This window comes from Heterocephalus glaber, unplaced genomic scaffold, assembly GCF_053883595.1.
Source record: "Heterocephalus glaber isolate CG9 unplaced genomic scaffold, H.glaber_assembly_v1.0 deba00001608, whole genome shotgun sequence".
NCBI classification, from domain to species: domain Eukaryota; kingdom Metazoa; phylum Chordata; class Mammalia; order Rodentia; family Bathyergidae; genus Heterocephalus; species Heterocephalus glaber.
In genome coordinates, this window is record NW_028258379.1 from 5,765,323 (window position 1) to 5,791,879 (window position 26,557).

General features: G+C 44.1%; 1 protein-coding gene across 2 annotated transcripts in view; it reads right to left on the reverse strand.

Annotated features, from left to right (window-relative positions):
* The window catches only part of Sptb (spectrin beta, erythrocytic), a 120,365-nt gene that overhangs the window by 78,433 nt on the left and 15,375 nt on the right, over positions 1 to 26,557 (reverse strand). The window contains exon 1 of one of the 2 annotated variants that reach the window (XM_087195272.1): positions 10,944 to 11,089. The exons of the other annotated variant lie outside the window; for it this stretch is intronic. The gene's annotated coding sequence lies outside the window, so the exon portion shown is untranslated. Of the gene's footprint in view, positions 1 to 10,943; positions 11,090 to 26,557 lie in introns of those variants that run through there. 2 annotated transcript variants of the gene reach the window in all.

Genomic DNA, 26,557 nt, shown 5'->3' on the forward strand with positions numbered 1-26,557 from the left:
CCCCTCTGTTATCCTCGGTCTTGGCACCCTGATTGACTGTGCAGCATACATCAAAACTGTACTTATTCAGACATCTATCAGTTTAACCCCTGCTTCCTCTCCTTGTCTGGACCGCAGGCTCCTTGTAGGCAGCAGCCATTCTCCTATTCATTGTTGCATTCCAGGGCCTACAATGATGTGTCTGGGACACAGTAGGTGCTCGATAAATATTATTCTCCTCCTAGAGGCCTAATCTCAAACTCTGGACCTCTTTCTACCATGTTCCTAGACCCATGCACTCACTTCCTTGGTGTTCCATTCCAACATCCTGAGTGTCCACTCAATATCTGCTCATCACCCAGGCTGGCCATCATGCCTCTGTAAAGCATCTCCCATTGTCCTTTCTGTTCTAAAACTTCAACTCACTTCAGGCCCTTACTGCTTCCTCTTGGTCTTGTCCACCTCTGCCCATGGTCAGCTCCTTCACCCCACCCCACACAGACTCTCATAGCGACATACCCCTCCTCTGTGAGTTTCTAAAAACATAGGCTAATCCAAAGCTATGCCCTATGCTCCCTTATGATGACTCTGCTCAACCATTGGGGGCCAATTGTGGACCCCACCACTGTGTCCTAGGTCTCAAAATAAACAACAAACAAATAAATATCTCAACCTTTAGTAACATGATATAGACCATTTTCACAGAGTCCTTTCCCCTCCTTTCCAACTCCACAGTCTTCCACTGACTCTACGCCGGAAGTGGAGCAGACATCCAGCTGGGCTCAGGGAAAGGCGGCGAGGGTCCAGGGACCTACTCCCTTTCCCAGTCTCATGGCCTCCCCTAACCTCACTGTCATTGCTAGGGAAGGCCAGATTCTCAGTCCTTCCTTCTGCCCATCCCATGACTATTCATCCTTTTCTCTCTTCCATCTTCATTTTAACATGCTCATCTCTTTTCCATCTTACACAAACCTCCCTCTTGCTATTCTCTCCTCCCTTTCAGAGTCAAACTTCTTGACAAAATTGCCCTAAAACATGAACAGGTAATTTACAGAAGAGGAAACCCAGAAGCACAAAGACCATATGAAGAGCTTGTTAGTGAGAGAAACACAGATGAAAGCAAGGAGATCTCACAGGCAAGCGTAAGCGGCCGGGGAATGGGGGAAGTGGATGGTGATGAGGATCCAAGTTCCTACCAATCTCTCCACATTTGGGGACCCTCCACGTAGCTCTGGCTCATCTCCCAACCTGGGCCTCTCCCCCCACACAAGACTGCTGGGGATGTGGTTCAGTGGTGCCGCGCCTGCCTGGCAAGTGCAAGGCCCTGAGTTCGATCCCCAGTACTGCAAAGAAAACACAAAACTGCCAAGAGCGCCTGTCCTTCGCCCCAACTCTTGCTCCCCAGGAGCCCCACCCTCTCGTGTCACACAAATGTCAGTCACTGAATGTCTTCTATCTCCACATTTCTGCCACACAAGCAAAAAGAGCCATTTAAAAAGTTTAACCCATAAATAATATCTAAGTTGTCAGTGCCAATTTAGTTATTCATTCATGTTAGGGCTTTTATAATAATTAAAGTTTACCTTTTAAAAGTTGCTCAGGTCACAAGGACTCCTGAGGAAGCAGGTGCTGGCAAGGACATTTTTCCATTCTGGGCCAGAGCCCCGAGCCTGGCTCTCTGGGGCCTCACTCTGGGGTGGACAGGAAGGTGTCAGAAGGGTCAGCTCCAGTGCTGCACAGAGAGGAGGCAGCCCCCTCGGGCCCAGTGAGTCAGTGTCTGCTGTGCCCAGCCTCTCAGGCCCACAGGGACAGCACCCCTCAGCCACTTCCCTGTTCAGCCCCCTTCCCTGGGACCCCTGAATGGGACCCCCCAGCTACTGGCTTGTGCAGTCACTGTGCTGCCCACTGGTTTCCAGGATACTTGGCTCTCTGTAGGACAAGAGGAACCCAGGGCTAGGAAGGGGACATGGACATTACCAAGACCTTTATGCACCATGCCCCATATAATGCACACTGCTCTCACAACTGTTAAATACTGTAATTATTATTATTACTGATAATAATGTTATCCCATCCTATCAAAATAGAAGGCTTAGATTGAAATCCTAACTTCCATACTTAGTAGTGTGTCCTTCTGAAAGTCACTTGACCATTCTGTACCTCAGTTTCCCTATGCTATGGCAGAGATTTCTCGGCCTACTAGTGTTGCAAATTCTCTTTCTGCACACATAGCCCAGAGGCATTTTTCAGTCACCCTTGTGATGAAGCTGTGTGACTGAATGAGCACAAGTGACATGCACCATTTCAAGGTCTTAGCTCTGCAAACAACTTCCCAGTCATTCCCTTATTCCTCCCCCTAAGTTCTCAGAACCTAGAGGGTGGGCCACATAACAACAGAGTTCATTTCCTGGATGACTGGAGAAACACAGTTTCTCCCTCCCCTCACACCAAATTACTACTCAAGGTGAGCAAGACATAAAAGCTCATTTTGCAGGTCTTTATTAGAGCAGTTAGCATAGCTCATTAGTACACTCAACACCTACCACAGAAAGCTCTATGACCATGATGTATAAACTATATAAAATGATACGGCCCAAGGTGTTGTTATTACAGTAATATACAGTATCTCTTGGCATCAAGTTTGTGAGTTTGATCAATATGCTGTCAGGGGGAAAAGGAAAGAACATAGTAGGTGGAATTTATTGTCACTGCCCCACTGGCTCTTCTGTGACCCTCTTTCCCTCTCACCCCTTCCTCATGCAACTAATCTTCCTTGTTCCTCCTAACCTACTTCAACTTAAGGTTCCTCCACTAACTTGAACAAGTCAAGCAGCATTGCTTCCTCAGACCTCCTGGCCATCCCCACTCCCAAGCAAAATTGGCTCTGACAACCTAATTCTCTATCATTGTAATTTCCTCAAATGGAAGGGTGCCATTTTCCCTTTGGAGGTCTGAGAGTATCGTGCATATGGTCGGTGCTCAATTAGCACATGTTAACTGGATGGAACAGATATAAGTACCTACCTTCCCCCATGGAGTGCATCTGAATAACACCTTATGGAAATATAATACTGTACTCAAAAGACTCAAAGGAGGGGCAAAAGAGGCAGGCTTGGAGCCAAACCAGGCTAAGAGTAAGAAATATTTTGTCATATGGCCTCTTCAGCACCTTAAAATCATGCAACTACCTATGGCATCTGCAGAGAAAGCCAGCTCTGCTCTCTCTGGCCCTGAAAGGCATAGACTTCTCAACATACAACTTGTGCTAGGCGGGAGACCCTGGTCAGGAAGGATTAAAGAATATGACAGGGAAGGTATCCAAATGAAGCCCAGATTTCCTTCCCTTCAGAGTTATACTCAGATGTCTTAGCCTCTCTGCTAACATGTCCAGAGATTTGATGACTATTCTGACTCTACTCTAGCATCTGTATGTATTTGGTTACAGAATCAAGACAAGCACTCATAAGTAGGTTGACACGGTTTGTTTAGTCATGAATTTGACAAATATTTAATGAATTATAGTAGCCCCCAAACCCCAAGTACTTAGGATAGAAACTTTAAAATGTTGGTGAAATAAACCAAAGAGCTAAATAGGGAGATATATCATGGCTAGAGATTGGAAGATTCAGTATTGTTAAGATGTCGATCATTCCCAGCCTGATCTATAAATTCAATGCAAATCAAAATTCAATGCTAATCAAAATCCTGGCAGGACTTTTTGGTAGAAATTAATAAGTGGATTTAAAGATTTCTACAGAAAGTTTGAAGAAAACAGAGTAATCAAAACCATTTTGAAAAGAAGAATGAAATTGTAGGACTCACATTACTTGATTTCAAAACTTACCAAGGAACCAGTTACTACCAAGACAGTAAAGTATGAGGATGCGAGGGCGACCTGGCTGGAACCTCTGTCACCCCATTGATCACCAGGGTTGATTCTACTGAGCTGGCGGGGTAGGCGGGTGTTCCCTTCCTCCCTCACCGCACCATGAGGGTCCCTCCCGAAGCTGTGCGCTCGGTCGAAGAGGACGACCACCCCCGATAGAGGAGGACCGTTCCTCGGTCAAGGGTAAAGGACAGTAGCTGCACTCCCCTGCTAGAACCTCCAAACAAGCTCTCGAGATGGTAAAGTATGGCAAAAGGACAGATGTACATATCAATGGACTAGAGTCCAGAGGTAGATCAATATCCATGATCAACTGATTTATGACAAAGGTGCAAAAGCCACTTAATGGAGAAAGGATAGGTTTTTCAACTTTTAAATGGGGGTGGGGAGCAATTGCAAAAACATTGCACATGCAAAAACACTGAACCTTGGCCCATACCTTATACTATTTACAAAAATGAACTCAAAATGATTATAACTATAAAATTCTATTAAAAAACAGAAAAAGGGCCGGGGATTTAGCTCAGTGGTTTCGCCACCTGCTGCGCAAGCGCAAGGACCTGAGTTCGATCCCCAGTACCAAAAAATAAATAAATAAAAATTAAAAAACAGAAAAAGATTTTAGTGACATTGGGTTAAGTAAAATATTTTAGACATAACACCAAAAGTACAATCCCTAAAGGATCAGCTATTACAAAAGAACAAAATTAATAACCAAAATTAAAAACATCTGCTCTTTAAAAGACATTGCTAAGAGATGAAATTATGAACAGTAGACTGGGATAAAATGTTTGCAAAACATGTGTGATAAAGAACTCGTAACCAGAGTACATAAAAAACTCTCAAGACTCATTAAAAAGAAAACAAAACCTCAATGAAAAATAAGCAAAAGACTTATACTAATGTTTCACCAAAAATGACATATGAAAGACAAATAAGCACAGGAAAAGATGCTCAGTTTCATTTGTCATTAGGGAAATGCAAATTAAAACCACAATTTGATACCATTATACATCTTTTAGAATCACTCAAAAAACAAAACAAACAAACAAAAATCTGACAATAACAAGTACTGATCAAGATGCAGAGAAAAGAACTCCCATGCATTGTTTGAGGGGATGCAAAGTAGTATAGCCACTTTGGAAACTGTTCAGCAGTTTCTTACCAGATTAAACGTTATTTACCATATGACCCAGCAATCACACTCCTCGGTATTTACCCAAGAGAAATGAAATTTTATGTTCACATAAAAACCTCTATGCAAATATTGATAGTGGCTTTATTTATACTGACCAAAAATTAGAAACAATCTAAATGTTCATCACCTGGTGAATGGATAAACCAAATCAGGCATCCACAAAATGGAATACTGTATGAATGACTCTGTGATTAAAATATAAGAATCAATATACACAGAACATGAAGGAGTCACAAATGCCTTATGCTAAAAAAAAAGCTGGAATCAGAAAGCTACATACTGTGCAATTATATGACATTCTAGAAAAGGCAAAACTAAAGGGATAGAAAACAAACAAGTGGTTGCCAAGGGTTAGGGTCTGGCAAGAGGTTGTCAACAAACAAGCATGAGGGAAATCTAGGGGTGATCACAGTGGGGTACTACCATGTCTATACAAATAACTACACATATTCTTCAAAACCTATTAAAATGTGCACTGAAAAGAGTGAACATCACTATACATAAATTAAATGCCAATAAAAATGAAATGAATAAATTAAAAATATAAATAAAAAGACTAAAATATATGTATGGTATATCTACTAGCTGGTAGGCCCATTATTATTAACTGCTCTGGTAAAAATAATGTAGAATAATTATTACAGTTTATTTCTAAGTTAGGCATGGTGGCATATCACCTGTAATTGAGCACTTGGAAGGCTGAGGCAGGAGGATCACCATGAATTTGAGGCCAGCCTGGACTATATAGTGAATTCAAGACCAGCCTAAACTACATAGTGAGACCCTGTCTCAAAACAAACAAAAAATGATGTTTAAACATTTTTAAGTAATGAGAGTTTTCTCAGGCAAGGTATTATAATGAAAGATATAAATATAATATAAACATGAATTCTGCCCTGAGGTTGCTTAACATGGCATAAAGATAGAATAAGACAGAATTATACAAACATCAAAAAGGAGGCATGAGTAAGTGCCCTGAGATTTCGAAGGCAGGAAAGATTTTTTTCCAGTACTAGGGATTGAATCCAGGGTCTTTGCACTAAGCCATATTCCCAGCCTTTAAAAAACAAAAGGTTTTTGACATAGGGTCTTGCTAAGTCCCTAAGTTCCCCAGGCTGGGTTTGGGCTCAAACTTGCAATCCCCTGCCTCAGTCCCCCAGAGTGCACCACCATGCCTAGCTAGGAAAGAATTCTTAAAGCTTGAAAAACTAGAGAAGTCTTCATTAGAAGGCACACTTGATAACAGGGAGTGATGGTTTTTACTGTTCAATATAAACAATGGTTATCGGAAAGTTTTCTCATGTAGTTCTTTGATTCTTTTCACCATGCTGTGAGACAGTTAAGATGTAATATTAATCTCAAATGCAGTTAAACAAACGAAGAGCTGGAGATCAAGTTCCTTGCCCATGACTTGGGTGGCAGAGCCATCATCTGAACTCAGTTCTTCCCCAAGCTTGGTCTGGGCTTTGTTCTGTGGTTCACCAGCCCGGAGCAAAGGTCTTTCATTCTTCTCATGAGACAGGAGACAACATAACGGTCCCCCTTCACCTTGGGAATGCCAAGGGAACTGGCTGCTCCTTGCCTTTGTGGACCTTGAGAATATTCCAGAAGACGAACATGCTCATTAGACACATTCCTGCATTTGAACGTGAGAGGCAACGTTGAAAGTCACAAGGATGATACTGACTACCCCAAATGCATGGTCATCAACACGGCCCTGAAATAGTTTAAGGTGCCACCCCAGATCTTGTAGTGCAAATTCAGAAAGCTGTGCTCACTCTTAGAAGGGGCCAGTTCCCCAAAAGAACCCCACGGCTATTCCAGGGAGCTTCCTTTCACCCTGAAGGAGGCCACATTCACAGGACCAGCAGGCCGCGCTGTGGCCAGAGTCCTTTTTGCAGCATCCCTTCACACCTGGGCATACATGTCCTGAGTTTCTCGCCTCTGGAGCCTGGCTACAAGCCAAATGCTAGGCTGAATGGAAGGGAGAGCGGCAGAGCAGCCCTTCCCTAGGGAACAGCCCGCAGTGCGGAGGGATGTCGCCTACAGCCGCTCCATTTTACTGCTACCTCCATCCTTTCTGCCCACTGCTACCAGAAAAAAACAACATGAGAGGTGTGTGTAATCCCAGCACTCTGGGGGGTAAGTTTGAACCCAGCCTGGGCGATTTAGAGACTTAGCAAGACCGTCTCAAAATAAAAATAATAGTTTAAAAAGGACTGGGGATGTAGCTCGGTGTTAAGGCCCTGTGTTCAATCCTCAGCACTAGGAAAAAAAAAGAGGCAGTACCATCATGAGCATCAATTTAGTATTTCCTGAGTGGGCACTATACACGTGCTTAGAAGGTCTGTTCTTGTCCGCAAGGAGCTTATAATCAAGCAGGTAGCTTATACATTCCTCACTGGTACAGCCATAAAAACTGTCTCCTACTCTCTGGGCTCTGGTTTTCTCATCTGGCTAGTGGGGAGTGAAATTCTGCAGCTATGCAGTTGTTGTCATCAAATATTTACTGATAGCTTACTTTGCACCAGGCACTGGACTTTGTAGACACCATCAGGTCGAATCCTAGAAACAGCTCTGAGAAGCAGCCACTCTTATTATCCCCACTTGATATGTTAGGAAACAGGCTTACGGGGCTCATGACTTGACCCATCCTCTCACCCTGTACATGACAGCAGCAGGATAAAAACCCAGGCATCTGGCTTGGAGCCCTTGCTCTTACCCACAGCAGTCACTGCCCAGGCGCCCAGCCTGACCCAGGCCCTCTGCCGGAAGGAATGAGGAAATCAAAGGGGCAGGGAGGATATAAATGGTTTTTAAATCATCCAAGATGGATTCTTCCACCTCTAGCTCAACACTGGGCAACAAGAATGTCAAGAAAGGCAATAGGAAAGAAAGATGATCTTTGCCAGGAGGTCCAAGAAGCCCTTCAGGGTCACAGCTAATCCACACCCTGGGATTTTAGAACATAAACACACTGGCTCTCTGGCTTTCACCAGATCTACATTTCTTTCAAGGATCACCAAGTACCTTTTCCCCCAACTGTCACGGCCAGCAAGGTGGAGTAACAATCCCAGGAGAGACAAGAGGTGGAGTGAGAAGGGAAATGTCTCCATCTGATCCTCCAGCTCCCCTCTGAAGTCCCACCTCTGTGCTTTCAGGGTCTTTCTGTGACACAGCACACAGAAGGGAAACCCCATTGCACGGAACTACAAGACGGTTTCCAGCAGAAGGTCTCCCAGGGTGCTGTGGTCTGATAGCACTCTCCTTGAATCTGTTAAAGAGCTCGGCAAACGTTATCATCTGGAAGCAGCCGGGACAAGGGTACCCTTAATTCCCAACACTGCAAAAGGGCTACCCAGAAGTCCCCTCTGGAGCTCAGCGCCTCACCCACCTCACCACCTCACCACCTCACCCATAATCAGGTTGAGCTGCTCAAAAAGTAACTGCAACCACATTCCTCCCTTACAGTGGCCTGATTCCAAATAGCCTGGGGCAGCAAGGGGCAGCAAGAGCTGCTGAGTGCCAGCCATTCCCCGGAAGGCATGTGTGTATGGTCACGGTAGTGGACACACGAGCCAGGCTGGGTCATTTGAAAGGTGCAGAGAAGTGAGCGGTCACTGCTAAAATAGACCACAAGCAACTCTGAAAGGCCTGCCACGCCCAATGTTCCCTAGTACATGGGAGCAACATTCCTTCCTTCAGTAAGAGCTTGAGCCAGTTTCCACAAAAGAGCCAGAGGGTGGCATGCAAGGGATTTAGTGCAAGAAATAGTAGACTAAGGTGACTTTGATCCAGGGAAGCAGACCAGGCAGTGCTGTGCAGAGGTTAGGCACCTCTGGAGGTAGATGCTGGGGACAACTCTGGACTTAGCCACTTACTGGCCGTGTGGTCTTGGGCTACTTCTTTAAATTCTTTAAGCCAAGATTTCTTCATGTGTAAAACAGTTAATAATAGTCATAAGCACTGCTGCTTGAATCAAATGAGATAATATATTTAGAGTCCTTGACAGAATGCCAGGCAGGAAAGTCCCGGATACATGTGAGCTACTCACACTGCTCTAAGTCTCAGAAGAACAAATCCTTAGCTCCTCTCTGTGCCTCAGTTTCCCCAGTTATAAAACAGGAACTATTCCCTTCTCTGCTCATGGCACTTAAAAGAGGATATATAGATATAGAGTTGTTTTTATCATTAGAAATATGGTACCCAATATTCTCGTGGCACCTACACAGGTACAGGCCGTCTTGCCCTACTTTGTATCTTTGTGGAGCCTTTAAATGTTGAATGATAGATTTCTGATTAAACAAGCAGGCTTTACTTTTGCACTGCTCAAGGCTTTTGTGGTGCCCGTAACAGACATAAGGGGGAGTTCATCTCCCCACCATGACATCCAAGACACACCATAGAGGAGAGGCTCAGGGAAAGGGTGGAGAATGACCACGTGGATACCATTCAAGACTGTCCACTTCCTTCCCTCCAACATAGTGAGAAAGATGTTTTTACTCCAGTGGGGGCAAAGAAATATTTTAACATTTGACACATCCTTCACAGCAGAAGCAATAACTTCCTTACTTTCTCATTTCTACTTAATTGCTCCCTATTTCCATTACAACTCTTAGCCTCCGACTCTGGGGAGGGTGTGACATTATGGCAATTATGACAATGGGTGTGATATTAGGCTGAGTCAGCTCAGGCTTCAGGCCTGCTTTGGTGGCTGCCTTCTTGGGACAAAGGCCATCCGCTGTCAAGCCCACCTGAGGACCAGGGGTCTGTCTGAGAAGAGAGGGTTTGCACTGAGGGAATGAGTCTGGCTCACCTTGGCAGCACACCCCACTGGGCTGGTCAGCAGGCTTGGAGGAACCAACACCAGCTTCCTGTCTTAGCATTAAGAACAGGACCCAAACCATTCCAGCTCCATTCAGAATTTTCCTATTCTTTGGATTCAACCCTGTACACTCCCACCAGCAGCAGCCTCTCATCCCAGAACAGAGCTGCGAGTTAGCCTTAGTTTAGACAGGACCATTATAAACTTTGCATATTTCCTTTCTGCCAACTTAATACATTTTATTAGATTGCTTTCAATTATAAATATCATGTGTGCCAGCCCTTAGGTAACCTTCCTCAAAGGCTGCAGTTGAGATCCAATAGTGGAATCTAATCCATCCTCAAAATGACACATTCCAGCTCAGAAGAGAATCCTCATGATGAACACACAGTGGCTTAGTAGAAGGCATGACATAAAAATGATGTGCTCAAAAACCCACCCTGTCTTTATTCTCATAGTTACACTTAGTTGTCAGTGAATCAATGCCTCAGTCATGAATTACCTACATATATGTGAAGGGGTCCATTCTTCACACAACAGGAATTTGTATTTCCAACAACAGCTATAGAATACCATTGTCCAAAACAATGACAACAATCACGTTTAGTACATGTGAGGTACAAAGCAAAGTACCTGATAAACATATTTCCTTTCATTATCAGCACACTCCTATGAGTGATTTCCATTTTCTCCATTTTATAAATGCAGAAACTGAAGTTTATAAAAGTTAAGGAGCTTGTCCAAGGCCCCAACCATGAGAAGCAAAAGGTGAAGTGCGACTTACACCTGCCTGATGCTGGTCTGACAGCATAACTTTTGGATGAATCGCCTTTAATGATAAATTTCAACTTTGTTAGCAACCCAGGAATTCGCAGTGATGCTTAGCAGAGCTGTAACTGAGAAGAAACATGAAAAAGATGCTAGAGCTTCCCATAAATACCTTTTATTTGTAAAAGTCAGATTTAATATACTCCTCCCTGACTCCCCACTCCATTTCTATTGAAAACAACCAAATATTTCTAAGGCACATCCAAATCACATTGCAGAGACTCTACCTGATCTCAGTGTAGGGAAAGATGTCTGGCTCTTGTCCCTTCTGACCACAGGATGTTACTTTAGAAATGGACAAGAAGCTCCTAAAAGGCCTGAGTGTTTCATGTCACTAACCCAACCAGAAATAAAACCCAGAGTCCTGTGTCCTTGAACTGCTGTTCTAATACTACACACAGCATTCTCTTGTTAAAGAGACAGTCAGACTCGGAGAACAAGCCAAATGCTGGGAAATGATAGATATAAAGTAATCCATAACCAAACCAGGCTGGGCCGCCCAGGTGTCATGAACCCCTCCTAAGCCCATTCCATTATCAAAGCTTGGCAGAACTGTCCTGCTCCCCTTGCTTATCTCTTTGTGCCTTGCACAGTTTGCTACACCCACTGCATGTGGACAAGCTTATCAGAAAATATCCACTTCACTAGTGTGTGCCTTTAAACAGAAGTAGCTGTTTCCCGCGCCAAAAGATTGATAACTCTGCACATGCCTATTGGTAACGTATGTTCTGAACACATACACAAAGCTCAGGGATACGGAACAGACTGACTGCCTGGCTCCAGCAGCCTCTTGTCTTTGGAAGCTACAAACCTAATCACAAGCTACAGTTTTAGTCCTTTCACTATAAAACCACTGATCTCCTCATCCTCATCAACTAGAAAATGATTATAAAACTTGCTGGACTGGAAATGATTAATTCATCCCACAAATGTCTTCTGTACTACTCTCGAATGTGAAGTTTTACCAAACTCCAGGATTCTAGAGATGACAGCCAAAGGCCTATCACCTTTTTGTGACACTAGTACTAGGATACAGCAGGGTTGCCCAGCTTACAGCTTGCCGAGCAGTAGCAGCCTTTGACAACATGAAGCTATCATTTTTTAGGAGTCACAAGTCTCTGCATGTCTGTGAATCTGAAATATGAGCTCTGCCACAGGCTCATCACTCTCTTCATTTTTAAGTCAAATTATTTTTGACTATCAAAATTTATAATTTTGATTTCTAACATGGACAGGTTATTAAATATATTTCATGGACAGGTATTTTGAGCCAATATTTTTATAATGACTTCAAGGTCTTTAAAAGACTGCAAAATACCACTGTAAAGCACTATTGCAACCACAGCCTAAAGAACCTAGTGAAACACTAGATGCCATGTCCCTGTATCACCTGTGATCAGAATGAAAGCAGAGAACTGTTACTCCTGACTTCAATAAGTAACTTGATTATAATGCACCAGGATGACTGGAATTCCCTTCTCCCAACACAGAGAAGGCCGATCTCAACCACAGAACAAAGACTACATGGTAATTAAACACCCTGCCCCAGATGCGGAGCAGGGAGTGGACTTCATTCTCTGTGAACCCTTTGCAGAGGTCAGAAACATCAGGGGTTGGAGAGGCAGAGGGAAATGGAAAGACCCTTAAAACTGGGATATATAATATAAAGACCATATGCACAAGGCTAACAGGACCTCATTCTTCACAAAGCATGCTGGCTTAAACAGGCTGGAAGACACACAGCTTCAGAAAGCTTGTGCAGGGTCAAGAGAAAGGTGGAACCTAGGCTGCTGCAAGGCAGCTGAATGCACAGGTTGTCAGTATTCATAGCAGGATGAAAAACACAAGGCAGATAAATGCGTGCACCCATGTTGTGGCAGCTGATTGATTCAATTAAGATCTACTAAGCACCTGTGGGCTCCTGGCCACATTCTGTGGGCAAAGAAAGACAGCATTTCTTGCCTTCAAGGAATTACAATAAGACAATGGGAGGGAGATGATATAACTGAGTGTATTCAGGTACTGTATGGACTATTTATATTTCTGGCTTGTTTAAAGTGGGCCTAATATGTGACAGAAGTGGCTTGGGTCTCACTGATCCTTCACCTTCTTAGACGCTGATAGAAGAAAGAAGTCAACTCAACCAGCAGGTTCCAACCTGCTCTGGAGTTGTGCTGATAAGGCAAACGGGAACACAAAGAGCTCCCGCCACCAGCTGGAAGCACAGGAAGAGTGTGCAGCAAGGGAAGTGCTTGCCAGCAGCATGGATGTCAAGGTGGGGAGTGATCTGCAGCCCACTAAGTTATCAGAAGCCAATCACCCACCTGTATTGTCTCTATCCTTATATTTCTTTCTTTTTTGGGGGGTGGGTACCGGGGATCGAACTTGGAACTTTATGCTTTCGAGGCAGGCAGCAGAACCACTGAGCTAAATCCTGGGCCCTATTCTTATATTTCTTCATAGCTACTCAGGAATCACTTCAGGACATGATTTCCCCCATTCCTCACAAGCTTAGCAGCCTCAAGCCTGGTTGGGTATCTAATTCTCAAAGCACCAGAAAATTAAGATGGAATTTCAGTAGGAAACAGTGATCCAGAAGGCCATGATGAGAAGCCAAATAGGCTGCTGATATTCACTCCTAAAAACATCAAAGGCCCAAAGCATGGCCACTTGAGAACACGTGTTCCCCCACAAGAAGGGGAATGGGCAGAACATATCTGTAGACAGAGATATCATATCTCCCAAGTGTGGCCGGTAGGGAGTCTCAGGTTAAGACAATCCTAATGGTGGGCAGTTCCAACCTGGGTCCAGTGGGAACAGGGGACCAATGAATGAGCAGAGAAATCTATTTAACTATCCGCGGGGCACCTTCCCAGGTTGGCTATAGCTCCTCTTGACCCACACTGGCTGTGTATCAGAATATCCACCCAGAAGTGGAAATCTAGGGCCTTACGGGAACCACCAAACTCCTAAGCCAAAACAGCAAGCAGAACTCGAGAGCTCTGAGATGAGAGCATTTACTACCATGAGATGCCAAGCCAGCTGGTGAGAAATGCTGACCTGTTATATTCGCTTCCTTTTCTGGCCAGATTCTAAATAAACCACTTGAAGCTTATTGCAGAGTTCGTGCCTAAAGGAGCATCCCACTCTTGCTGTGGTGTCACCAGCTCTGGACAAGAAGCTCCCTTGTTTCCCTAGTGTTCATGGCCCCTGCAGCACATCCTCTCCCAGGGTGAGGCAAAGGAGGAAGACATGCCACACATCTACTTCTGCCTCAGTCTGTGGCCATCAGGGTGACTGCAGGCATCTTTCAGCTTTGCAGAGTTCCCTCCCTCTCTTCTGTGTCCTCATATTTAAACTGATCAATCACCCAAGGTCGCTCTTAAATCCCTTCTGAAAATAGAGGAGTCTATGATCCTCTTTGATAATCTCTTCTAGTGACTCACAGGCATCACATTTACTAGTTTTATGTTTTGCTTTCTTTCATACCTTCTCTGCTATTTAAATCTACTTTAAAAAAATAACCAAGTAATAATGGTTCCTCTGATTTTATGTTCAACAAAGGTAGAAATCTGATGATAGGCATACACTTTTGCTTTCTCGTGTCAGGATCCAAATTGCTTTAGCTTTTCATTGTGGGTCCCATTGAAAAAAAAATTCATTTTCTTTGCTTTCGTTAACACTCACTCCCGATTCCTCTCATTTCTAACAGGAGCTCCCTAATGAGACTCTGGCCTGTGTAGGGAACTGGCCAGATGTTCTAAGAGGATGACCTCACCATTCTTTTCCTGCTGATGGTATCATTTTCAACACTGTTATTACATCATTTTGGCCATTTTCAGTTCATGGTGTAAATAAGCAGTTGGGAGTAGGGCACAATAAACCTGCTCAGATATTCAATTTTCATCAATACTGCTAAGTCAATGGTTATACAAAGAACAGTTACAAAATTAGAAAATTGCAAGACACCTCCACAAGTTAACTAGTCCATGCCCCAGTAACACAACAGAGTCCATCTGTCTTCCCCTTATTACTATTCTCCTATTCAACCTCTGAGGTAGATTTAATTACAGCTGATAGAGGAGTTCCAGCATTTTAAAAATACATTATTAAATTAGAAAAATGAAAAGGTAAATAAGGGCTAGTTTTTTAATAGCCAAATAACATTCTTGACTGAAGTCATCGTGTCTACATTAATAAAAAGCAATTGACTTTCAATGAGTACCTGCTATGCGCTTGCTATGTGCTAGGCTCTGTGGGGACACATCCTTTGCACTCACAGGCAGGCCTCAAGTCTACCTCTTACCTGCAAGAATTCTCAAATTCAAAATGCTCTGCAAACAGAAAGCTTTTTGTCATCTATTTAGTGACAACATCTTTTCTAACCTGAGGCTAGGCTAAGTTGTAATCTTTATTTATCCTCCTCTTGTGTAAATATTCATGAATCTTGCTGCAAAAATAATAACATGCATGACTGTCAAACACTGTATATTTCTAACCCTAAAAGATTTGGAATTGCAAAGCATATATCCCCTCCTTCATAGCTCTCAGGGTGGGACCACAGACCTTAAACTGCCTGAGTCCAATTTTCCCCATAGACTGAGTGGAGGATTAGGCAAAGGATGGGTTTGCCCTGTTACTCTCTCAGTTTTCAATATTATGTGTAAAAAAACTACTGTACAGGGGCCGGGGATTTAGCTCAGTGGTTTCGCTGCCTGCTGAGCAAGCTCAAGGACCCGAGTTCGACCCCCGCTACCAAAAAAACCACAAAAAAACAAAAAAACTACTGTACAGTTAACAAATGAAGGGTCACAGCAAAATTCAAATTTACCTAGTCCCTTTTTAAAAAAAAAAAAAGAAAAAGAAAAAAGGAACAATGACAATAATATATACAATCAGAAAATTTGCCTCCATTTTTATGAAAACTTGGATACTTGTACCTAACTCATTCCAGGCAAAACAATATTTCTTTTTTCTTTTTTTTTTTTCCTGAGAAAGGGTCTCACTAAGTTTTCCAGGGTCTCACCAGGCTGGCTTTGAACTCTTGATCCTTCTGCCTCAGCCTTCTGAGGGCTGAGACTAGTCACACACACGATGCCAGGCTGTTTTTTGCCTCTAAAAGAGCAGAACTTTGAATTTTCACTTCCTGAATGGAATCTTCTTCATTTTAAGTCTTTTTTCCAACTCCAATGTCAGGGATTCACATCTTAGTCACTGCAATGAAGGCCATTACCAGTGTGAAATCACCTTAGAGGAAGATAAGGACATTTCCTTTTTCGTTAACCAGAACTCACCTCTGTGGCCTGAGTTCCAGAACTGGCCCCTGATGCTACATTCTGCAGACATCTCTTCCAGAGTTCTAACTCATATCACACCACAAGGGGTCTAGTACTCAAAGACAAAATTTGGCAGAATCTGGTCTCTAAATCATTCACTCTGTATGGCAGAGCCTGAAGCTACAGTTGGGTTATTTCTAGGAGGAATAATTGTGTGGGGAGTGTGCTAGGAGTGTTTTCTACATTTACAAAGGACTGTAAAACAAACAAGAACACATAATAGAGGCTGTATGTGGCCCATAAAGCTGAAAATATTTACTATCTAGCTCTTTACAGAGAAAGTCTGCTGACCCCTGCTTTCTCCCCTGTGAGGAGGGGGAGGACAGGATTTGCTGATCCAGTGCCTTCCGAGGGCCTGATGCTGTGTCCGACTGTTAGGAGACCCTTCACACCTATGGGATGCAGGAGCGAGGACTTCAGGTGGTGGGTGAGTGACTCCCACAGCAATGACAGGAGAATTCCCCTCTGATGCTGGCCACACACACCTGTGGGGGCTTCCATGGTTTCCCGCCATGGAACTCCAATGGGGTTTTAGAACTAGGTGATCCAACCCCAGACTTACTTTTATAACAGCCCACATTCCCCACAGTACCTTCCCCCACTCCATCCACACAGGCACACTGGCAACCATCTTTAAGTTTCAGGCCCCTCACAGGGCCTAGCTTCTTTCAGAGCCTAGAACTGTGCTATCACCACGGCCTAGGCTGACATCATTCTCTACCCTTCTTGCCCTAATGAAAATTCTTGTTCTTGGGAAAAGCCAAATAACAGAACATCAGCACTTTGCATTTTCTTCCCATTTCTTAGGTTGCCTGTCTGTGAAAACTGTGCAGTAAGTGAAGTCCTTTTTATGGTAACCCAGATCCCCCAACCCTGAGATAGGGTCCTACTAGGCGGTCCTGGAGTCAAGCCATTCTCCTGCCTCAGCCTAAGTAGCCTCCTGGGACTACAGGAGCATGCCACCAGACTCAGCTTCTTTTTAATGGCTTCCTTTCCCGATGATGCCGTAATTCTTTCTGCTCCCTTCCCCTTTCCTTTTTCTTCAGTCAGACCATTTTCTGAGGTGCCAATGATGGCCAATTTGATATGCTCCCACCCCCATTCAACAGGTTGCCAGGTGAAGGACTAGATCATTAAATATAGCTTTTGTGACATTATAAGAGGAAGAAGTTTTAAACACAGAAATAAGCTGGCCCCAATCTGGCTATTCTTTCTGACTACCTGTAGGTCATACTCTTTACGAACCTGACACAACTTCCCAGGTAATAACCTGCTTCCCATAGAAATGTACAGAAACACCCAGTGATTGCCCTGGTGGCTACTTTTGGATTCTTTTTACCCTACAGGGATAGGGAATCCTATCACATCCATGAAGTAATGCAGAGAAAAAAATCAGATGTGTTTTGGGGGTTTGTTTTTTTCCCCAGTACCGGAAATTGAACTCAGGACCTTGCACTTGCGAGCTAAGCGTGGTGCCACTGAACTAAATCCCTGGCTGTTTTGTTTTGTTCTTTGAAACAGGGTCTTGCTATGTAGTCTAGGCTGGCCTTGAACTCCTGGCGATCCTCCTGTCTCAGCTTCCCAAGTGCTGAGAGGCAGGTGCTACCACATCTGGCTAGACGTGTAATTTTAAATGTTCTTGTATGTTATTTCTTTTTTTCTTTCTTTTTTTTTTTTTTTTTGGTACTGGGATTGAACTCGGGTCCTTCCGCTTGCGAGGCAGGTGGCAGAACCACTGAGCTAAATCCCCGGCCCCTCTTGTATGTTATTTCTGATAGTGGAAAGGCAGTACAAGAAGAAACTATGAGCCAGGACCCAGGAACAGCCTGCTAGGTTCAAAACCCAGCTCTGTCTCTGAGCTGCATTATCATGGACAAATAATTTAACCTCTCTGTGCCTTGGTTTCTTCGTCTATGAACTGAGCAAAATAACATTACCTATCTTAGGAAGTTGTTGTGAATAGTAAAGTCTTCATACATCTAAAGACCTGGATTAATACCTGGCCCCTGGAAAGAATGCAACAAATACCTATTAATATCAGTAGCAGTATTACGAGTTTGACCCTCATCCATTATTTGGAGCTCATTTGTTCATTCTTTTAAAAGAAATGCTATGTACCAGGCATGCAAGTTACAAAGAGGACTGTCCTTGACCTAAGCAGCTCATTGTTGTAAAAACAGACTGGGCTCTAATATCACGTGGTGAGAACAAGGATACCCAAGTCCTGTGGAAAAACAGTCATGGCTTACAGAAGCCCTCCTGCAAGGGGTGGGAGGATCAGAGTTGAGCCTTTAAGAAGAAACAGTAGTTACCCATGTGCACTTGGGGGAGATGGAAAAGAGAAAGCAGGCAAGGGAATTCCATGTGAGAGGAAAGGTGAAGCAAAGCATGGAAAGAAGAAACAGCCTGAGCTCATGGAAGCCACAATCAGCTTGCTGAGGGACAGGAACGAGGCTGGAAAGCCATATGACAGTCCACTTACAGTGGGGCCTTCAATGCCACGCTAAGGAACTTGGGTAATGGGAAGGGAGTCAGTGGGGGATTCTCCATGGAAAGATGTGGGTAGATCTGCATTGTGGAAACATTCCTTTAGCAGGTGCATAGAGAGACTGATTTAAAATGGGAAGGGACAGGATTACAGGAAAATGATTAAGATGTTACTGCAGTAACTGAGACAAGAGGTGATGGCATGAATGAGAGTTTGGGTAGCCAGGATGGTGAGGAAAGGTCAGGTTACAAAGTGTTTAGGGTATGAATAGTTAAGTGAAAATGTTAATAAGAGGAAGGGAAGAGTCGAGAATGTCTACACCTTGGGTGACTAAATGGATTGTGGTTCTCTCAGCTAGTGTGGTGCTTATAAGAAAAGGAGGAAGCTTACAGGTGGTAAGTGATGAGTTCAATGGGACTAAAATATTCTTACTCTTCCTGGTTTTAGGTGTTGGGGATGTAACAGTGACGTGGAGAAGCTCTTTATTCTCACGGCTGTTTCAGTCCAGAGAGGAAGACAAACAGCCAATGAATTATTATAAGTAATTAATAATTTACAAATTTCAGAGTTCTACAGGGAAGTACCGAGCAAAAAAGAGGCCTTGCCTAGCAAGGGGGATAATGGAAGGCTTCTCTGAGGGAGAGGCCTTTAAATGGATACATGTGGGACTAATGAGAATTAGATTCCTGGGGCTTGATCCCCAGTACCACAGTAGGGGAGGGGAAAGTAGAAAGAGAAAAAAAGCAAGCAAGCAAGCAAGAAAGCATGCAAGCAAGCAAGCAAGCAAGCAAGCAAGCGAGAGCATGTGTAAGGTACATGGTAGGAGTCTTGGATGTGTCGCAGGACATCAGCGTGGAAATGCTTGGTCTGAGACTGGGTACCCAGTCTTGGAGGCTGGAGACTTTGGAGTCATTGCAAAAATAGGTGGTGGCAAAACACCAAGAATGGGCAAGATTACAAGCTAAAGATGGGCCCTGGGAATCCCTTCCTAGGGGTATGCCCAGGAAACCATCAAAGAACAAGTCAAAAGATGACCACATCAGGATATCTCACGGGAAAATGCAGGGAGTAAACAACAGTGTTTAATACTCCCAGAGATCTTTCAGTATTCACAACTGCAGACCTCAGTAGTCAGTAGAAGCCCAATGGCAGCAGGGAGTGGAATGAGAATAAAATAATAAAATAACCCATTCCTTTGAAATGTTTATTGGGAGGAGGAATGAACCTTGGAGGGTAGATAGGCAGGAGTGCAGGGCCAAGGGATAGTTGATTGGAAGAAGCCTGACCTTGTCTACAGGCTATAGAAAAGCATCAAATGAAGAGAAGGCTCAAATATCCTGATGTCTTGTGCCAGGGCTGAAGAGTTAGGGCGTATTTCTTGTATCTACTGGCTTAGGATCTCACGTACAGTGAGAGCTTAGTAAAATTTAATCAGTGGGCAAAAGCATTCAATAGCCATTCAGACCCTTGATTGGAGATGGCTCTCTCTCCACCACAGGGTACCACTCTGGGTTCTCTTGTATCGGTCATGCTTCTGGTCTTGCAGAATTAACTAGCTGGGCAAGGTAGGGCTCAGAAAGCCAAATGGGTAAGAGGACGGATCCTCACATTACACCTTAGCCCATCCTCCAGGAGGCTGGGAAGCTCAGCTCCTGCCCGAAGCCAAGACCTTGCCCTTCATTAAGGGGAAAATTGAGAAACCTGTTATTATTTCCTGGTGAACAAAATAGTAGTGCTGCTTCACCCCAGAAACTCACCTACATATGGGGCCTCTGTGCACAGAGAGGCTGGCTGAGAAGGGCCACCAATAGCCCTCAGATGGGCCTGGCTCCAGTTCACCCCTTTCAGGAATTGGCACCTGAATGAGATCATGCTTGGAGCCCTTGCCCTTAGTTTACAGCAACTGGCCAGAAAGAAGGTGCCTTTTTCAACCACTGTGGTCAAATGACAGCAGGGACACCTGGAACCAGTTGGCTCCGAGGAAGGGATGCTCCACTAACCAGGCAAATGGATGCCCAATCAGCCAAAGAGAGCTTTGAGAAGCAATGGCTAAGACCAAGAAACATCTGAAGCTTAGGAAAGCAAAAAAAGGAGCGGAAGAGAGACAGTCAGTAAGGTGTCTATAAGACAAAATTCCTTTATGTACATGTACCAACTCCTCATGGTGAATATAATCATTATGTACTGTAAACATGTACTACGAATAAAAATGGTTAATCTTTTAAAAATGCAATAAGAGTCTGGCAAGAACTATTGGTCCCAGCACAGGTGGATCAAGAGGGAGCAGCAGCATAAAGATCCTGGCCTATCACCAGAGGAGAGTTTATCTATACACCATTCCTTGTGAAATATGAAAATATACTGTAAGTTATTCTTTATGGGTTGAGAAGATGAAGACAGATTGTTTTATTAAATAAAATGTTTCTGTCACAAGATACTGAACATCATTGTCCCCTGTGTTCTAACATAACAAAATTGACTGAAGAGAAATGAGAACCCTTCTAGGTAAGGGGCTTCCAGTCTTAGATTTTTCACTCAATTCATTTTGAAGCCACTGGGACCGTGCAACTCATAAAAAACAAATATGCAACAAAGGAAGCAAACAGGGAGTGGAGTGCAGGCCTGAGAGCACTTGCAGGGGACGAACTAGCCTATGTTCCTTTTTCTGTAGCCTCGGAGGGACCTGCTGGGGCCCCACGTTTTCTGGGGGCTGGAGCAGGGGTAGCATCAGGGTGTAGGCCCCTGGTAGGACAGTTGCTTAGTGCCACTGGGAGGCTCACAGGGCTGGGACACAGAGCAGAGCTGTGGGGCCACTGGCCAAAGCCCAGGCCCTGGCCTGAGGAGTGAGGCTTGGCAGATGGCAAAGGACACACATGGCCCAGCTGGCCCCAGAACCTCCTTGCCTGGTTCAGGAGAAGGAAAAAGTGGGAGGAAATGAGGTTCAAAAATGGGGGTTTCACATGAGAAGACAATGCACTAACCCCGGGGGTCTGTATCTCCAGCTGACTTAAGCAGAGCAAATCAGCAAAGCCCAGAAGCCTGAAGCTCCAGGCATCTCGCTGCTGGAGCAGACAGGACTGCTGTTGTTTCACCAGGCAGCTTATGTCCTGGGAAAGTGCTTCCTGACACTCATGCTCACGTTACAAGGTCTACAAGCTTGGGCCAAGAGCCCTTCCGGACCATCCCTCACCAGGACTCTTCCCAGCAGCCACCTAAGAGGGAACATCCGGCTGGAGGGAGGGAGGGAATTTCAATTGGAATGCCAATTTCTTCCCCGTTCATCAGACTATCTGATTTTCTCAGCTCCTGCCTCTGAGCCATTAGCAGTTGATCCCTAAGAGCCTTAGCAAAGTTCAGCAAGGAGGCAAGAGTGCCAAATTAGTTGTTGTTTGTTTTTTGGTACTGGGGATTGAACCCAGGGCCTCGCTTATGCAAGTGTTATACCATTGAGACACATCCCCAGCCCTTTTCTGTTTCTATTTTGACACTGGGTCTAAGTTGCACGGCTGACCTCAAACTCTTGGTCATCTTGCCTCAGCCTCCCACATTGCTGGATTGTCGAGGTTTTGAAGGAAAATTCAAATTCAGATCGGCTAATAACTTTGGGATACTCTGGGCAAGTCATTTCTCTTACCCACAAAGCCTTCTTCCATTTGAAAAGGAAAGGATTATACTCCCCAACTTACCCCCAAAGAATGGGCAAGAGCAAACTTTGCAAACCACATGCCTGGAGTTTGCCAACACCTCCCAAGCAGAATGCATACTCCCTGTGGGGCAGTGAACCATTCCCAGGGTTTATGGCGTGCCCATCCGTATAGGGATTCAAGGTTCCTCAGGGAGATGGCCTCTCTTAACAGACCAGAGTCCTCAAGAACTCATTGCCTGGTTGACATCAGAGGAGTGACAACCTAGCCCCAAGTGTGAAAGAGCTGCTGTTAGAGGCTAAAAGCTACTGGCTCAAGAGATCAAATGTGACTTGTAGCTGTTGTTGATAAGCTGTGAGGCCTTGGATAAGTTCACTACTTCAGCATTCAGGAAACAGAGTGCTTGGCTTTCCTTTGGCACTCAAAGGCAATGGGAGTTCCATGATTTAATTTCCTTATCATTTCTCCATGCAGTCAGTAAAACTGCTTAAGGGATTATCATCAGAAACCAGTAAGCAAAGACTAGACCTCCAACCATGTAACTCCAGGACACTCAACATGAAACCCTAAAATCTGGCGTGCCCTCTGCAAGCACCCAGGGTTCAGATTCGACAGCAAGGGTGCCAGAAAACCACTGTCATCCTCAACAAACTCTCAAGTGAATTGGAAAAGTCTTAATGCTTAGAGACCCAGTAGGTGAACATTTGTGTCAATAATTAAACTACAAAGAACATCCCTCAAAACAATTGCTGACACTTGGCAAAGAAGGAAAAATAAACAAACCAGCCCAGATTCTAAAAACCATTTGGGGTTAATGGGAACAGAAAATACAAGTTATTTCTTACATAGGGGCCTTCAATGAGATATCTAAATTCTTATCCTAAATTTTTGTTTTACTAATTATTTTATTTACTACTGCCAGAAATAGGAGAACCATTAGTTGCCAAAATATTTATGCTCAAAATTTTACATTATCATAGGATCCATTTCTAACAGGACTTTGGATGCCTTGATTCCTTGATCCTTTGTAACACATAATGAGATCAGCTGAACACTAATAAACATGCTGCAGAAAAGCCAAGCTACAGTGCCAATAGTAGCGAGCATTTTGGCTCACTTACCATGTGCCAGGCAGTGGACACACACTTTCTTCCACATCACTGCACAGACCTATCTGCAAGATGGATATTATTCCCCATTTTACTGAGGAGGAAAATGAAGCTCAAAAATGGGCTGTGGATATAGCTCAGTGCCTAGCATGTGCAAAGCCCTGGCTTTGTTCTCCAGCGTGTGTGTGTGTGTGTGTGTGTGTGTGTGTGTGTGTGTGTGTGTAGAATTACCTACTGTGACCACTCAGCTAGTGAGTGGGAACCTGGATTTGAAGCCAGGTCAGATGGTAGCCAAAGCCATGTACATTCCCCGCGACATTAGCAAAAGTTTCTCCTAAAAATGAAGTCACCTTGGAGGAAAGGAAATTTACTTTTCACTGAACAGTAAGCAGAAAGTGAGGAAAGTACTAGGTGACATCCGGCAAAGAGGCTGCTGGGTAGCTGTGTGAAGCTTGACTTTTATTTAATGCCTTTAAATGGTAGGTAGGGCAAGTGCTTTGGGGAAACAGTAGGTTTAATGTGCTTTATGGTGGAGACTACAGAGGAAGCTAGCAGATACTAAGCAGGGCACCATCTAGAGAAACTGGAAATTCAAGCAGGGGTGAAAATGAGATCAAAGTGAGGGGCAGTGGGAGGCCACGTTGGGGGATGGGAAAGTGAGCAGAGCACTGGACACCCACAGGTGACTGGGAGGTGAAAGAAGAGTTGGAGAGGAAGTTGCCATGGGTCACCAAGTCAGTGGCAGAAAGGAAGGAGTGCAGAAAGGGGGAGGAAGAGAAGGAGGGAGGAAAGCAGAAAAGCAAGACAAAATGGCAGTGTCATTTGGTCTAATGTGCTTCAGGACACAAGGCTGGTGCCTGACCTCTGCTTGGGTGCAGAGGTGGAGACTTCCCTGGTCCACAGGAAAGGTCTTTCCCTCTCCTGTCTGTTAGGAGAAGATGGGAAGAGTTTTGGAGAATCAGCCTTCCGCTTCCTCAAGAGACTAAGCCTCTTTATCTCCACAGCTAAAACACACCGCCCAAACCTAACAGTTTAAAAGTTGCTCCATATTACTGGTTAGAGCAAAAGCAAAACAAATAAACAAAAAACCCAATTTGGTATCACTTAAACACTAAAGTATCGTTCTTCTATACAAGGGAATACAGTGGAACAAATTTGAATGGCATGACTCTGTAGGTATGTACAGGTAAAAAGATGACCTTTACATATGATTAATAAAACACTGTATCTGTTAAAAGTATGTACATTTAAACCGTTTTTCTGTGAAAATAAACAGCAATTATATTTTATTAGTGTCTGTTTTTTTTAAATCAAAGGAATAGCTGGACATCATAATGCACACCTATAACACCAGTCACTCAGTAGGCTGAGACAGGAGGATTATAAGTTCAAGGTCAGCCTGGGTAACAGAGAGAGACCTTGTCACAAAATAAAAAATAAAAAGGGCTGGGAATGCAGCTCAGAGATAGTGTGGCCCTCGGTTCAATCTCCATTACCACAATCAATCAAATCTATCAATGAATACAGGAATATTCATCAAGACTTACTAATTATCTAGGGGACAAGGAAGGTGGATAGTGGGGAACTGTCATTTTCTGTGGTCTGAACTTCTGCAATATTTTACATTAGTTAAACTTTGTATTACATTTGTAATCAGAAAGAAGAAAAAGAAAAAATTTGAGTGTTCCTGAAAAGATTATCAGTTAAAAACTAAAAAAAACCTTTTCTCCCATTTCATCTCAAAGAGGAAAAGTAAAATTGCCTAAAACTTAGAAAAATCAGATACTTCCCACTGAAAAAAATATTTCAAACTCCTAGCAGCTAAGAGAATTACATGAAATATGGCTCAATCCTTCTGTTTCTGCCCTTCCCCAAAATAGAATTTGGGACGGTAGGAGCTGGACTTCTTCGCAAAGAGCCTTCCTGTTGGTTGGAGGACATCCCCCAGTGACATGAACGAAGCAAAGAAAGTGCATTTACACCCAGGGAGCTTTCCAGAAACAGGATCCGTTCTTATCACCATCAAGCAAGAGGCTCATCTTTCACCAACTTGTTCAATAAGCCCCTTTGTTTCTCCTACGGGATCATCATATAGTCATTCCTGCTTCCACAGAACACCCAGGTGCCCCAGAATTCGGCACTGAGAGGCACAGGAGGAATCTGGTAAAAATTTACTTGTCTATATTTTCACGAGAAGCAAGACCTGGAAGGGCAGGGCTTTGGGAAAGGAGGAGCACTCAGGTATGTGGAAAACACGACCACAAAGATTTATATTTTGCTTTATAACTGTGCTTTGAACTTTACATGTATTATTCATATTATTTTTCATGTGTCCTATGTCCCACAGCAGAACACTAAAAAAGACAAAGGATGGAGCCTGCTCCAGGGTGTTGTAGGACTGGTGCAATGAGTCCACTGGTCTGTTGATGCATATGCAATCTAACCACGAAGACCAAAAGTCCCTGCTCTTGAGAGCATATAGTCAACTCGTAATCTCATGTAAGTGTGGAATGTCACTGAGCTACCACCATATGGTGGTATATTGTATATGGTGCACTGTACTACCTACTCTGTGCTGGGAGTTCAGCAACTGGTGTCAAAATCAGTGTCCATCTGCTGTGGAGCGTAGACAAGGTGATGCTGACTTCCCTACCACTTGTCAGTCTGCAGCCTCCCAAAGCCTTCCATCCTCTACCACCCTTTCTCCATCCCTGACTGCCTTCCCACAGGCTCCTCCCTCTGTCATCTCCACCACACAAAGCTTCCCTTGCCCTGTCTCAAACCACTCTTCTCCCGTTGTGTGCCCAGAAAATAGTCCAAATTCACCATGACTTCACTTTGTGATTGGTGACTGACCGGGTAACTGACCTCTGATCCCCCACTAACACTGTCTCTTTAGGGTCACTCGAGCCTCTCTCAAGGCTAACACAGCTCCTCTCATCACCTTCCAAGGTTACCCTTCACCTGCAGGAGACATGATGAACCATCCTTTTCTTGAAGTTGGATTTCCATGGCTTTGAATTCTCTCGGTTCCTCTTCCTCAGCACAGTCACGTTGTGATCACAGTTACGGGATAGCTCTCCCTCTGCTCATGCCATGCTAATGTAGGCATTACCCACATGGAGGGCCTCTGCTATTCGGCTCTCTCACGTGATCCTCTCTCCTTTGTGTGCTGAGGCTGAATCGATCCCTGATTCCCTAACCTTGTTTGGGCTCCCTACACACTGCTACAGCTCCACAGAAACTCCACTGACACTCCTGATT